The sequence below is a fragment of the Macaca thibetana genome, chromosome 3 (genome assembly GCF_024542745.1).
Source record: "Macaca thibetana thibetana isolate TM-01 chromosome 3, ASM2454274v1, whole genome shotgun sequence".
Taxonomy (NCBI): domain Eukaryota; kingdom Metazoa; phylum Chordata; class Mammalia; order Primates; family Cercopithecidae; genus Macaca; species Macaca thibetana.
The window spans coordinates 115,799,003-115,815,291 of record NC_065580.1 but is presented as its reverse complement, the minus strand read 5'-3'; positions in this window follow the sequence as shown (position 1 = coordinate 115,815,291).

The window sequence follows — 16,289 nt, the reverse complement described above, 5'->3', positions numbered from 1 at the left end:
TCATGGAGACCAGGAAGCTAGGCCCCCTGCAGAAGGCCCCACTCCCAGAAACCCGGATTTAAGGGATCTCGCCCAGGCATTGGTCTATTTTAGAAATGCCCCAGGGATTCCAGTGACTCTCAGGGATTCCACGTGTTGTTATACCGAACAAAGATTAGAATTTGAGGCATTTCCATTTTATCTGGAATCCGTGTCAGGTTGAACCATACAAAATTGCCATTTTTGTAAAACGGCCAAAGTTGTCACATGTCAACTCTTTCATATACTTCAACTTAATAGTTGCAGATGATGACACCTCTGGGTTTTGTCTAGAGTAGGGGCACTTTCCCATCCCTTGTCCCCAGTAGCTCACACCAAAGGCCCCCAGCAGACACTTGATGACAGCTGGTCCCTCCTCCTGGAATAGCATCCCCAACAGAACATCCTTTCTGAAACCTTTCTGGTTCCTTCTGGCACAGCCCATGGCTTTCTCCCCAGTCCCAGTCTTCCAGGAAAATTCATACCCACCGCTCTGTAGCCTCATTTTCAGTTCATTTGTCTTCCTCCCCTCTTTGAGCTGAAGCCTTCAGAGGGCAGCACTGGCTCTGAAAAGATGGCATGGCCCAACCTCTGTCACTGACTTGAGAAGGCACCTTCTTCTATCCACTAGTCCCCTGCTTATCCCCAAATAGTAGCAAAGTCTGAAGATTTTTCTTTTCAAGTGTTAAGACTGAAGTGAAGATTTTCTTGTTAAGTGGTGTGGTATATTTTTGTATCCTAACAATTTTATTAAAGAAAAGCTAAACAATATCCAAAAATGATCAAACTACATGAAAATGAAAAACGTATGATGAAGTTATCTGGGTGCAAAGTTTACAAATAAATGGCACCTTCTTTTTACCTGTTTTGGCTCTCAACTCTGTCCTCACTCAAAGAATGACATTCAAACGGGTGCAGTGGCTCATGCCTGTAATCTTGGCACTTTGGGAGGCGAAGGCAGGGGGATCATTTGAGTCCAGGAATACAAGAGCAGCCTGAGCAACATATGGAGGCCTAATCTCAACAAAAAATTTAAAAATTAGCTGAGTGTGATGGTACGTATCTGTATTCCCAGCGGCAAATGAGTTTTAAGAGAGGCTAAGGTGGGAGGAATACTTGAGCCTAGGAGTTTGAGGCTCCAGTGAACCATGATCTTAAAAAAAAAAAAAAAAAAAAAATCATTGGCAAGATTGGCAGCAATTGCTTTCAAACGAGGTTATAAGGATTTAGATTAGGGTTTGGACGGAAAGAGGTTTACTCATAGGTACAGTACCCTTTGCTTATTGCCACACATGCTTGTCCTGATAAAGGATCCAGGGCTACATGGTGTGGTGTGATTTACATGTCATTCTCATGTCTGTAGTTCTCATTGATGCTCCATGGCATCTTGGGAGGCAGATTTTATCACCCTCATTTTGTTGATGAAGAAGCAGAGATCTAGAGATGCTCTGGAGCTGGCCCCAAGGCATAGAGAGGACCAGATTCTGGTGGGAATCTGGGGGTCCTCCAACTCGTGTTGTTAAACCCTGGGAGGGGTAAGAATTGAAAATTGTTATTGTCAGTGGTATGGACTTGAGCTGTAAATATGTTAATACTATCTCCGCATTTCCCAGGTAGGAAGAAGAAGGCCTTCAAATGGGCAGTCTGCACCAGGCATAACAGGGAAATTATCTGAGATACAACGAAGTGAATGCAAGGTGTCCTCTTAGTGGGTGTCAAAAGTTGAGTTGTGGTCCCCTCTCCCCATCATTCATATGCTGAAGTCCTAACCCCCACCTCAGAATGTGGCCTTATCTGGAAATAAGGTCATTTCCAATGTAATTAGTTAAGATGAGGCTACACTGGAGTAGTGTGGGCCCCTCCTCCAATATGACTGGTGTCTTATAAAAAATGTGGACACACAGACAAACAGGGAGAACGCCGTGTGAAAATTGGAGTAATACTGCCACAAGCCAAGGAACTACCAGAAACCAGGAGAGATGCTCCCCTGGAACCTTCAGAGCAACCAGCCCTGCTGACACTTTGATCTCGGACTTCCAGCCTCCAGAACTTCAAAACCGTAAATGTCTGTTGTGTAAGCCCACCCAGTCTGCAGTGGGTTTGTATGGCAGCCCAAGCCAACAAATACACCTAACATATAGTCTACCCTGGCTAAGGTTTTGTGTTGCACTGGGTAAATAAAGAACAACAGCCAAGGGCGGGGGAGGGGAGTGCTGTGAGGACCACAGTGAGCGATTCTGCTCTTCTGGGGAGCACCTGCCTCCTTCATCAGAGGCCAGCAAATAGCAGGGTACCATCATTCGCGACATTGTGTCTGCACATCTGGGAGAATGGGCATGCAATTACTTCCGTATAGCCACAGATACACTTCTCCTCAATAAAAACAAACTCGTTGGATAATTTGAGCCTGCTTATTCACATGGTGGGGGCTCTAGTTCTTTCCCCCTCTCTCCCCAATATGGGAGGCTGGTGCCTTATTCAAGACATAACTGCAACGCTTCTTTTTTTTTTTTAACTTATTTTTTTAGATTCAGGGGGGTGCATGTGCAGGTTCGTTACATGGGTATATTTCACGATGCTGAGGTTTGGGGTACAGATATCTCCCAAGTAATAAGCATAGTGCCCAATAGGTAGTTTTCCAGTCTATGTCCCCCTCCCTCCCCATCTAGCAGTCCCCAGTGTCTATGGTTCTTATCCTTTTGTCCATGTATATTCAATGTTTAGCTCCCGCCTATAAGTAAGAACATGTGGTATTTGGTTTTCTGTGCAGTGCTTCTTGCTACAATAACACCACTGGGTGTGGCTTTTCACCATTTATAAATCTCTCTAGTCTACCTTTGCATTGGAGCCCCATAACTGTTGAAGGTCCTGGCCTTTGTAGAAACTAAATGAATTGCCCAGATCATGGAGGTGGTGCAGGGTGGGCCCAGCATGGAGCCTCAGCCCATCCAATCCAGTTCACAGCCACCACAGGGGAAACTACATGATATCATGGCTAAAAGAGTGTGGACCCCTGAGGTGGGTTGTTGGGCTAACATCTCAACACTACCCCTCCAAACTGTGACTTTTAGCAAGTTACTCAACCTCTCTGTGCTTCTCCTCTTCTGTAGGTTGGGAATTTAGCACCTAGCCCCCAGGGTTATCATCGGAAGAGAGGCCCGCATGCACACAGAGCCTGTACTTTATATGCACAAAGTACAAAGCACAGCAACCAGCCCTGTCAACAATTTTTCCTCTAACAATTCAGTGTTCTGGGTAGACAGAAATGGGTGAGTGTCATTCAAACTCTTAGAGCGAAATATATCCATTTAGGCATCTGGACAGCAGCCATGACAGCCAGGGAAGCCAGCTAACCAGCTTCTGTCGTGGGAGAGCCCATTGATTTCCACTCACTTTGGTCAGACATTTGGCTTCCAGATGAGTGTGTATCGTACTCCACTCCCGCTTTGTCTTTTGGGACAAATTTCCCTTGTGAATTTGTAAAAGAGACAGCAGCCTCTATATGGTCGATTAACTCTGAGCCACTTGTGGAAATGAGGCTGTTTAGGAAACAGGTTGTTGATTTGTGTCTATAGGATAGTCAGTAAAGTTAATTTTGTCACAGCACTTTCTAGGTAATCAAATGATCCAGACAACAGGCTCAAAACAGTGAAACACTGGAAACCAGCTGACATCAGTGAGGCTCAGCCCAGACAGATCAGGCCCTAAGATGCAGCCTCCTCGCCAACTCTTCCCTTCATAGGGGCAGCTCCCAACACCTGACTTCATCTGATGCAAGACACAGTGTGGGACCCAGCCCTTCTGAGTATTTCCTCTTGGAGTATGTGGGGACAAATGAAGGGGTCTTTAATTCCCTTGTAGATGGCAATTAGAAACCATGGCATGTATATCTGTTTAGGACTCCTTCAGTCAAAAAGTGACAGAAAACGCCAACTCAAACTACCTTAATCCAGAACTATGACTGTGTTGGCTGTCATAGTAGAAGGGCCAGCAATGGCAGAATCACGTCCACAATCAGCAGGAAACAGCTGAGCTCAGTCAGACCCACAGCTCTGGCGTCTGGGGAGAGCCACTGGGTGGTGACTCCTGCTACTGGCCCAGGTCACCCTGCCTGGTCTGGCCAGGCTACATGACCATGGTGAGGATTGCTGGTCACCCATTTCCTCCACTCCTAGAACCTGGGAGGGAGGGTACCACCCAGGCAGCTGGAACCCAGTGGAAGGGTCCCGGATCTAAAGGCAGGAGCTACAACTGGGTAAAGGGGCTGGAAGGTGAGTCAGCAGCAGCCCGTGTGCATAAGGGCAGCAAGATCTGGTCTCACTAATTCGGCCACTCCAAGCATCACGGTTTTGCACTCTGTGGAGTTCCCTTGCATCATGGGAAGCAGACTGAGTAAGAGGACTGAGTGGGCCTTCAGAGCTGGCTCTGCCATTCACCTCCATGTGACTGCGGGTAATGCTCGTGGGTCCTGGAGGTCTCATTGTCCTCAATGCCATGCCCCAGTCTCAGGCTGGACTAAGGGACATCAGGAGTCAGATAAACATGATTTTGTGTCCTGCCTTGCAGGGAGAACTTGTTGGTAGAAGGAAGTTTATGTATGGTCCTTGTCACTTATAATACAGCACTGAGCAGAGCAGGTGGGGGTCCACTCTATCAGGAACCCTGGCCATGTGGGAGAGGCAGATACTAACCCAAGAATCCTAAATATGTGACCATAAATATACCCGGTTCTTCTAGAGAAAGGAGCCAGAAGAGCATGGCTCTGGCATGGCTTGGGTGCACCCCAACATGCAGAAAAGGGGTCATGATGGTGAGGTGGCAGCTGGTCAGCATCTGGCCCTCATGCTGCTCTCTGAGAAGACTGAATGAGGAGGCTATTGCCAAGGTCCAAATGTGGGAGGTGGGGGGGTGGGGGCTGCACCAGGGTAAGGCGGTGCAAATTGAGGGAATGCAGCAATGGATTTAGGAGATAACAGTGCATGAGGAGCTGCAAGTTATCAAGGCCATGCTGTGTTCTGTGAGAGTTCTCAGCCCCAAAAAGGAAGGGCTAGAATAGCAGCAGGGAGACCTGTATTCCCAGAGGGGCAGGGCATGGTACCCTGACACTGGGTGGGCAGAAGCTTCTCTCCCCTCCTACACGGAGCTGGAGTCCCTGTGAAATTTCTGTGTTGCACTGCTGAGACCACAAGTAGTCTCACAGCAGTGGATGTCAGCCATGGGCCAGGGTGGAAGGGTCTGGATGACCCTGGGATGGGGACCATGGTGGAGGCTAGAGACTGTGCATCAGGCCAGGCCTGAGTGCTGGACATTGGATTGATTACTGTAAATATGATCTCACTCAACCCACAGCTGGAGATGCCTCTGGAACCTCAGGCCCCATGTGGCACGAGGGCACTGATCTCCAGGATTCCATGAGTAGCCATTGCCAGCATTCTGTGGTCCCCAGTCCTGCTGGTTTACAACATGACCTTCTCCCCTGGGGCCAGCAGAGGATTTTCCCTTGTGTTGAAAGAAAACCAGTGTCCCCAACATCTGCAAGAATGGGTGGGGCTTGCATTTCTTTGATGGCCTCTTACTCCTGTCTTCTCCCACCATGCACCTTCCCCTCATCCCTTTATCCTCTAACATTCCTTTATCTTCTAAGAGCAAACAAAGCTCTTCTGCACAGCAAACTTCACAAAGGATGAGAGAAAGAGGGAACACAGCACTGCTCAGGGGAGATATTTTCAAACTGAACGTAAGATACGGAAGTCCTAAGACTTCATTTGCCAGGACTCTATAGCCCCAGTGCACTAGGACCCTGATGTCCCACAAGTCCCTTTGAGACCCTTTCTTCCCCCCCACCCTCCCCATTTCAGGCTTACTGATGCACCAGCTTCTTTAACTTCCAGCAAAAACTTTAACATCCCGATACTATCCTTATGCAGAGCCCTGAAGCCTATCTGTTCCATTCTGTTTCAACTCTTGGGTGGAGACAGCAGGTAATTCCAGCCCACCCATGCCCACTCGGTTTTCCTAAGGCAGAGCTGTCTTCCCTGATGTATGTCACACACCACTCAAGAGCCTAAAGCAGGTGCATCTTGGTCTTGTTCTTTTTAATTGCAATTTCTTTCTACTAAATTCAAAAGAAATTAGATTTACAGCAGGTATGCTAAGGAACTGCAATTCTCCACTTCTGAGTGTGAAGGTGAGCTCTCCTGTCTGGTGGAAAACATGGTGTATGGTCCCTGGGATGCTGCAAATTAGAAATCATGGCATGTATATCTGTTTAGGACTCCTCCAGTCAAAAAGTGGAGCTAGCTGGGGTGATGTCCATCACCCTCAGGGGGCTTCCTGAGGTCCATCTCTGTCCATGTTCTATGTGAGTTTCCATCAAGGATGTCAGCCTTGAGTGTGGATTCTTGGGACAGGCTTTTCCTTGTCCCAGATGGTCTTGGGAATGACTGCTGACTTTATAAGTAGTGCCCAGTCTTTGCCACATATCCTGTTTGGGTGTGTTTTCGATGGACAGCAATTTCTTGGCAGGCATGACCAGGATGCCCAAAGGTGCTCAGGGAATGTGGCATTGAGAGAAGCTGCAGCTGCCCGAGGGTCCTTCCCTGCTGAGCATCACATCACTCAGGAGAATTTGTACAACCAGGCCACAACTTGCCTGCTTTCTTCCAGCACCTCCTGGTTGATTACGAACAATGTTCACACAGCTCTCTCAGGAAGGATGCTTTATGGTAATATCTGGAGTCTGCCAGACAGGGGGAGTATATTAGTCAGGGCATCCCAGAGAAACAGAACTAATAGGATATGTGTATGTGTGTATGTGTGTGTGTGTGGGTGTGTGTGTATATATATATATATATATATATAAACACACACACCCACACACACACACATATATATTTGGAAAAATAGATTTATATTACCAAATTGGCTCATGTAATTATGGAAGCTGGTAAGTACAAAATCTGAAGGGCGGGCTGGCAGGCTGGAGACCCAGGGAAGAGCCCATGCTGCAGTTCAAGTCTAGTGTCCATCTGTGAGAGAATTCCTTCTTCCTTGGGGAAGGTTGGTCTTTTTGTTCTCTTCAGGCTTTAGCTGATCAGCTGACATCTACCCACATTAAGGAGTGCACGCTACTTCACTCAAAGTCCACTGATTTAAATGTGAATTTCTTCCCAAAACACTTTCACAGAAATGTACAGAATAATGTCTGACTACAAATTTACCTGGGCACTGTGGCCCAGTCAAGTTGACAATAACCTTAACCATCATGGAAAGTCTGGCAAAAGTCAACAGAAGGGAAAAATTATGGATATGGTGACTCTATTTTCGTGAATCAAAATCAAGCCACATCCAGAGACTACCAGTGGTCAAATTGTTTGAAATTAGGAATGTTTTCCCAAATCCAGGACTTGAGGTTTGTGAGGTGAAGGTGAAATTGGTCTGGTGTCCTTTTGAGTGTCTCTGTAAGGGTGGGAAGTGGGAAAGAAACTTCCAGAGAGAGCAGAGTCTCATTGTGGACACAGCCCAGAGGAGGGCTGTTGCTTAGCAGAGACTGCTGAGGGATAAAGACACTGGGGGAAAGGCTGGACAGGGGATGAGAAACCACAGACACCCTGAGCCTGCCTCCCTTCTCACCAGCATCCTTGCTTTTAAAGAAACAGGGCTTGGGCTTTCCTGGCCCTGGTCCCCTTGGCAATCGGCTCAACATGGGGGACTCTAGTCACGTGCACACCCATACCAAACTCAACTCGCGCTCTCCCTGGCCCCTGAAGCTGAGCTGAGATGTGTGCATCTCAAACAGGAGCTGGAGCCAGGGTCTCCCCAGGCAGAGGCCCCCTGAGGGCAGCCTTGTGAGAAAGGTCAGTTACTTGCCTAGGACACACTGTGCACAGTTGCGGAGACACAGAGCTAGAGGCAGGGCCCACCCTGCCCTCCAGGAGCTCACAGTGCGGGGGCGGGGGGGGGGGTGGGGGAGGGGGAGGTGGGGAGGCAGGAGAGCGAGCAGCACCCAGGGCTGTAAAATCTGACACTGGCGAGGACACTGATATCAGGGCTTGGAAAAGGGGCCACTTCCCACTTGGAAGCACCCAAGAAGGCTGCGGGCAGGATTGGGGGGCCTGCAGGCATCCTCAGAATGGGCAGAGTCCCCTGGCCAAATGAGGACGGCAGAAAGAAATTCTCCAAATCCCCAGCGACTTTCAGGGTCAACAACGCTCTTGGTAACAGAAGCTGGGGTTGTCTTTCTGCTGTGTTACGTGTCCTTCTCCCAGGTGGATCACCCACAACTGGGACAAAAGGCAACAGGAATGGGGAGGGCTCAGGTGCTTTCCCCAAGCTGGCGGCCTGGACTCAGTTATTTATGGTAACACTGGAGACCTAAGCTGATGAGCGCTAAGTGGATTTGTGTAAGCCATCCTGGGGGCGGAAGATGGAGAGGAGGCCAGGAGGGCCGGACAGTCAGCCTACTCTGAAATGCACTGGGAAAATATTCAAAATAGGGTCTGGCTCGGAAGAGCGGAGCACGGCGGAAAGTCGGCTCTGACAGCTGCGTCTGAAAGGCCGGAGGAGCTTCAGCCTGAGGATTTGCACTAAAAATAGAATCGCTGGCTTGTGGGTAGAGAATTTGACCCAATTAGAGATTACCAGTTTCAGGAATTACTGGAAAAGAAATCTCATTAGATAGGTTAAATATAGGAGCCAGAAGCTTAAAAGGCCATTTGGGATTAAGAGGAAAACCAAAACCTCAGAAAGATTTTAAAATAAATGTTGCATCTCCTTTAAGGGAAAGGGACTTAGACTGTATAAATGCAGTGGCTGCACTGAAGGGACCTGAGAGATGAGCCGTGAGGTTCATGGAGAGGGCCAGCGTCTCAGCAGATGGCTCGGCAGAGCCTCACTCCTGTCCCTGGACCTGTGTCCAGCGTGGTCCCCGCTGGCTGCTTTCAGGGTTCTGGCTAAACTGACCCTTCTCATGCTAAAGAGCCAGGAAAGGGTGGCAGCTCCGATCACATAGAAGGTTCGTTATAATGCCCATGTCAGCATGTGATGAATAGGAGCCAGGACCCCAGCCAACCCATTCTGGATTCTTTGCATCTCCATACACCACCTAACCCCAGCCAGGAACCCGGCAGCCACACTCCATGCCTCCCTCTCCTTCCCATACCCAATCTGTCACCAGGTCCTATAGATGTATCCTGAAATAGCTTCCTCCTGTGCGTCTCCGCCCCTTGCCCACCGCTGCTGCCTTCATTCAGGTCTTCGCCAATTCCTGCCAGGACCTCTGGAGCTGCCGCCAGTTGCCCTCTGCCTCCAGCCTCCTCTCCCTCCGCCACTCAGTAACCAGCATATTTTTCCTAAAATGTAGAGAAGGTCTTATCCATTTCTTGCTCTAAAAAAATTGATGACTTCCTAGTGCCTCAAAGCATCCCCTAGAGTGTGTTTTTACAGCACACAAGTCCTGGGGAAAACCCTAAAAAAAGAAATGCTGTGTTTGAATGCATTGGAGGAATGCTGCAGCCAGGAAACCCACTTATGGGAATCCTGGTGGAATCCTGACAGTGCTATCTCAGCCCCGGGCACTCCCTCCCCCAGCACACCTGCCTTCCAGTCACCTGCATCCCCCACTGGGGACTCTTGATCTGTTCCTTGCCTTCTCTATATGTACCTTGCTGTTCTCCATGGGAGACTGGGCCCCCTCCGAATCACTTGTCGTCCTTGCAAAGTATGTAGGAAAAAACCACTATTTTTCCCAACTGTATATTTATACTCAACACAAAATATTTCTGGTTATCAAAATGTATGAGTTTTCTTCCACACCACCAGCTGGAGTGGAACAATTCAATTCAATTCTGACACTATCTAGCTGGAGTTGGCCTCAGACCCCACAAGTTAAGATCTTGGTCCCATAGACTGCCACTACTTCAGGCACCAATCTCAAGTAATAGGCCCTCAGGTCACCCACACCTTCCGTCCAACTTGATTACAAATTGGAGGTTCTCACAACCCCTCACAACCCCCATCTCAGTTTCCATCATTTGCTAGAGTGGTTCACAGAACCCAGGAAAACAGTGTATTTATTAAGTTACCAATTTATTGCAAAAGATGTATGAAAAGATAAAAATGAACAGCCAGATGAAGAGATCTGAAGGGTGAGGTTTGGAAGGGTTCCAAGTAAGGGAGGAGACCACCCCTCATATCATCTTATGCCCAATTTCTGCCTCCAAAGAAAGAAGAAGTAAAAACTAAAAGGCAGAAATGAAATCTACAGGCAGACAGCCCGGCGCCGCACCCTGGGCCTGGTAGTTAAAGATCGACCCCTGACCTAATCAGTTATGTTATCTATAGATTACAGACATTTTATAGAAATGCACTGTGAAAATCCCTGTCTTGTTTTGTTCCCATCTAATTACCGGTGCATGCAACCCCCAGTCATGTACCCCCTGCTTGCTCAATCAATCATGACTCTCTCACGTTCACGCCCTTAGAGTTGTGAGCCCTTAAAAGGGACAGGAATTGCTCACTCAGGGAGCTTGGCTGTTGAGACAGGAGTCTTGCTGATGCCCCCGGCCGAATAAACCGCTTCCTTCTTTAACTCGGTGTCTGAGGAGTTTTGTCTGTGGCTCGTCCTGCTACATGAGCACAGGAGCTTCTGTCTCTGTAGAGTTTTGGCGTGTGCCATCCTTCTAGCACCTGGATGTGTTCTTGTTCACCAGTGCGTGAGCTCTCTGAACTCTGTCCTTTTGGAGGTTTTATTATATAACCAAGATTGATTACACAGTTGGCCATTGGTGATCAACCCAATCATCAGCCACTCTCCCCTCCCCAGAGTTCAAAGGCAGGGCTGAAAGTTCCAACCCTCTAACTACAGGATTGGTTCCCCTGGCAACCAGTCCCCATCCTGAAGCTATATAGGTGTCCCCAGCCACCAGTAATCTCATCAGAATACAAAGACACTTACCACTTCAGAGATTCCAAGGGTTCTAGGAACTGTTTGCCAGGAAACACATATGTGTGGACAGAGACCAAATATATGTATTTCTGTGGGGCGTGGTGGCTCACGCCTGTAATTCCAGCAATTTGGGAGTCAGAGGCAGACGGATCATCTGAGGTCAGGAGTTTGAGACGAGCCTGGCCAACATGTTGAAACCCCGTCTCTACTAAAAATACAAAAATTAGCCAGGCATCGTGGTGCACACCTGTTAATCCCAGCTACTAGGGAGGCTGAGGCAGGAGAATTGCTTGAACCCGGGAGGCAGAGGTTTCAATAATCCAAGATCGCATACACACATACACACACACACACACACACATATATGTGTGTGTATATATATGTTATTAATATTCGCACATACTTTTACCATTGCATTTGCCAGAAAACTTTCACTTGCAACTCAAAGGAATAGAAGCCCAGAGCAGTGGGGTTGGCTCATGCAAACCTTTGCCAAGCCCTGACAAACTTCTCCTGACCAAGTCTCTGTCTTTTCTTTCACCAGCTTTTCTTCTGGTGCTTCACACAGGCAGGGGGTAACTGGTTAGTTATTGCTCCTTAATTAACATTCACAGGGAGAAACTGCAAGAGTCAAAATGCTACTGAAGTCATCATGGGAGAATTAAAACTCCAAGGAGATGCCATTACATGTGTGCCCAGGAGAATGGCTCAATTCAGAAGTGCTGACAAGGATGCAGTAATATAGTTTGGATATTTGTCTCCTCCAAATCTCATGTTGAAATGTAATCCCGTGTTGGAAGTGGGGCCTGGTGGGAGGTGCTTGGGTCATGGGGGCGGATCCCTCATTGCTTGGTGCTGTCCTTGTGATGGTGAATAATTTCTCATGAGATCTGGTTGTTTGAAAGTGTGTGGCACCCTCACCCATTCCTCACTCTTGCTCCAGCTCTTACCATGTGATGGTCTCTGCTCCCACTTCACCTTGCATCTGAGTAAAAGCTCCCTGAGGGCTCCCCAGAAGCAGATGCCAGCACCATTCCTCCTGTAAAGACTGTAAAACCATGAGCCAAATTACCCAGCATGGGTATTTCTTTATAGCAATGCAAGAATGGCCTGAAACATGCAGCAACATCAGATCATGCTGGCTCTTGGCTAGTGGAGTGGGAGAAACATGGCCCCAAAACCCCAGCCTCCTGTGCCCCTGGCCCTGGGCCACACACCTGTGCCCTTGAGCATGCCAGGCAGGCCTTAGAGATGCTCCTGGGTGCTGTATCTTAGTTTTAGAGGGAGTTACTTGGAGGGGGCATTCACTTTATGAAAATCTGCCAAGCTCAGTGTCTGCCAGTGCACACTCCACAGGTTTATTATTTGCCCTTGACCTTGCCAACCTGAAATAATCAAAAGGGCCAGAATCCCATCTTAAAGAGTTCTTGAAGCAAAAAGCTGGAGATGGCCACAACAGGACACACAAACTCCAGATAAATGGGGTCAGTGCTCCAAAGTTAAAAGCAACATTATTGCTTATATAGGAAGAAGATGAAGACATTTTATAGCATCACGACATTTTCTATACAAGGCTGGTTTATGAGTTATAACAAACTGATTAGTTATTGTTTGGCTTTTTTTTTTCCCCGTGTGGTTTGTTTTCTTTAGAACTGGTTTTCATTTTATTTCCAAATTAAAATATCATATTTATATAGCATATTTAGCATTTTTTTTTATTTGAGACAGAGTCTCACTCTGTCACCCAGGCTAGAGTGCAGTGGCATGATCTCAGCTCACTGCAACCTCCACCTCCCGGATTCAAGCAATTCTCCTGCCTCAGCCTCCTGAGTAGCTGGGATTACAGTCATGTGCCACCACGCCTGGCTAATTTTTTTGTATTTTTAGTGGAGATGGAGTTTCACCATATTGGCCAGGCTGGTCTCAACTCCTGACCTTGTGATCCATCCGCCTCGACCTCCCAAAGTACTGGGAGTACAGGTGTGAGCCACTGCGCCTGGCCTTTTTTAAATTTTTTTTTTTTAATCAGTGTTGACCAGGCTGGCCTCAAACATGTAGCCTCGCCTCCCCAAGTGCCAGTGCAACTGTCCTGAGCCACCGTGGCTCCCTTAGCATTCTATCTTAACGCAATGTGATAGCCGTGAAGTTTTGGGTGAGAAAGGTAAGAGAGAGGTTAATCCACAATGAAAATCAGCAGCAGAGAGAAAAGGGGTCTTCCTTGTGCCCTTTGGCCGTTTACAATGTTTTCCAAAACAATGCAGGTAATAGAAAGACTTAATTTTGTAATCAGAGGAACAAAAGTTTGCATTTGCCTAGGTTACAGGTGTTGTCACATGACTCAGGCCCCATAATCAAAATAATTTAGAGTTTTAACAGCTTGAATTTTGAATTACTTACTTTCACACCCTCTTTCTGCTCACCTGTCCAGGTGAGACCCTAATCTCTAGGTCTCAACCTTTTCATCTGTAAAGGGGAGCGTGACTCTCAAATGAAATGATTAATTGACCTTTGTGGAAGTGCTGAGAGACTGGGGAGTGAGGGAAACCAGACTGTCACAGCCAGGGCCTTCTGAGGACAGGATCAGCCACTGAGAGGGGTGGGAGATAGGAAGAGGAGAGGGTCAGCTGCAGCAACAGTAACAGTAGGGGAGGGGAAGAGGAGACCATCAGCCCCGCTGGGGGGAGGGGGCAAGAGAGTGGGTGAAGGGAAGAAGAGAAGGTGAGCCCCACTGTAGGGAAGTGGGCATGGGGAGAAGGGTAATTGCCTGATGGATTCTTCCTACCTGCCGCTCAGATAAAATCAATTCACTGAGACAGTGGCATTGCAGTAGAGAAAAGGTTTAATAATCACAGAGCTAGCCAAACGAAAGGGTGAGAGTAATTACTCAAATCAGCCTCCTGAGAACCTAGAGGCTAGGGATTTTATGGATAATTTGGTGGGCAGGGGTTTAGGGAATGGGTGCTGCAGATTGGTTGGGGATGAAATTATAGGGGTGTAGAAAACCTGTCCTTGTGCACTAAGCCAGCCTCTGAGTGGGGGTCACAGGACCAATTGAGTCATGAGTCATGTGTTCAGGTGGAGTCAGTTGGCCATTATAATGCAAAAGTCTGAAAAACATCTCAAAAGACCAATCTTAGTCTCTATAAGAGCAGTTAGGAGAGTCACCAATCTTGTGACCACCAGCCACATGACTTCTTAGCAGCAAAGGATGATGGAAAAGCAAGCTAGAAAACAATGGCTGGTTATCATTTAACTCTGCCTACATTTTAGCTGAATTCAGGCCCCTCCCATAATTCTAATCCTGTAGACTTCCATTAGTTTTACAAAGGTAGTTTCACTCCCCAAACAAGAAGGGGGTCAGTTTTAGACAGAAACTATTATCATCCTTGTTTCAAAGTTAAACTATAAACTAAATTCCTCCCGTAGTTAGCTTGGCCTATGCCCAGGAGTGAGCGAGGAGAGCCAGGCTGTGAGGCTAGATGCAAGGTGGAGTCAGCCAGGCTAGCCTTCTCTCACTGCTGTAATCTGCAAAGGCAGTTTCAGGAGGAGAGGACTGGCCCCACTGTTGGAGGGCAGGGGGTGCAGGAGGGTGCTTCTTCCACTCCTCCTTTCTTCCTGCCTGATGTCTGTAGAAAATGACAACTGGAGCCACCACTTTGGACCCAGGAATGGAATTCCATGATGTAGGTGGGTGAGCCTGCCCTGGACCACTCACTTCCATTTGGATGATTATGTGTGAAGGGAAAGAAAACCTTCTATTTTATACAAAAAGGCATGAGGACTGTTATAGAATAAAAGAAACATACTGACCTCCAGTTGCAACCCAAGAATCTTGATTGGATCCCAGTTTATATAAGCAAGCCCATAATAGAGCCTTTGGGGAACAGTGATGGAAATGTGAGCATGGCCTGGTCTTGAATGATACTAGAGAATGACTAAGTGGTCAGTGGACTTAATTTTCTTAAGATGGATAATGATCCTGGGAGGATGAACTGATGTCCCTATTTTTAGACAATGCATGCTGAAGTGCTCAGGGATGAAGTTTCACTGTGTCTATAACTTTCATGGAATTGGTTCAGTCAATGAAAACTCTTTCCACTTTTTGGTATGTTTGAAAGTTTTTGCCAGGCATGGTGGCTCAAGCTGTAATCCCAGCACTTTGGGAGGCCAAGGTAGGCTAATCACCTGAGGTCAGGAGCTCAAGACCAGCCTGGACAACATGAGGAAACCCCATCTCTACTAAAAATACAAAAATTAGCTGGGCATGGTGGCGTGCACCTGTAATCCCAGCTACTTGGGAGGCAGGAGACTCTCTTGAACCTGGGAGGTGAAGGTTGAAGTGAGCTGAGATCATACCACTGCATTCCAGCCTGGGCGATGGAGCAAGACTCTGTCTCAAAAAAAAAAAAAAAAAAAAAAAAAAAGGTTTCCTGTCAAAAGTTAAGAAAGGGAAGAGGGAGGGAAGAAAGGAAAGAATCTGCTTAGAGAATCAGATCAGAAGTACCCTTGGCTATCAGTAGAAACCTAAATACTCTCTGTGGAAAAGCATCCAAAATTTAGGCCCCCAGTACTCCACAGATTAAGATAAACACACTAGAGATAATCAAAGATATAAGGAAACAAACTACTGAGAGTGACAGCCAGCAGAAAAACAAACGATAGATTTAGATCTTCAAAGACCCAAGATGTTGTAATTATCAGACAGAGAATATAAGATAATGGTGAGGCCAGGCACATTGGCTCACTCCTGTGATCCCAGCACTTTGGGAGGCTGAGGCAGGCAGATCACCTAAGGTCAGGAGTTCAAGACCAGCCTGGTCAACATGGTGAAACCCCTCTCTACTAAAAATACAAAAATTAGCCATGCATGGTGGCAGGCACCTGTAATCCCAGCAACTAGGGAGGCTGAGGTGGGAGAACGGCTTGAACCCGGGAGATGGAGGTTGCAGTGAGCTGAGATGGCACCATTTTACTCCAACCTGGGTGACAGAGCATGACACTGTCTCAAAAAAAAAGATAATGGTGAATCACATTTTAAGGAACTAAAGGTGTAATTACAAAAGTGAACCACCAATAGAGAATGTAGTAAACAGGAGATCATAAGAGCAGTCAGAAGAGAAAGACTTGTCACCTATGCAAGAGCAATAGGTGAACTGAAAACAAACTTTTTGACAGCAACAAAGAGAAGTAATAAAACATGGATTATAATTTCAAAGAACTGAGAAAACAATACCTCTCAACCTAGAATTGTGCAATTTGCAGAATAAATTATGTAAAACATAACAAAGACATTCCAAGAAAATCAAAAACCAAAAGAATTGTACCA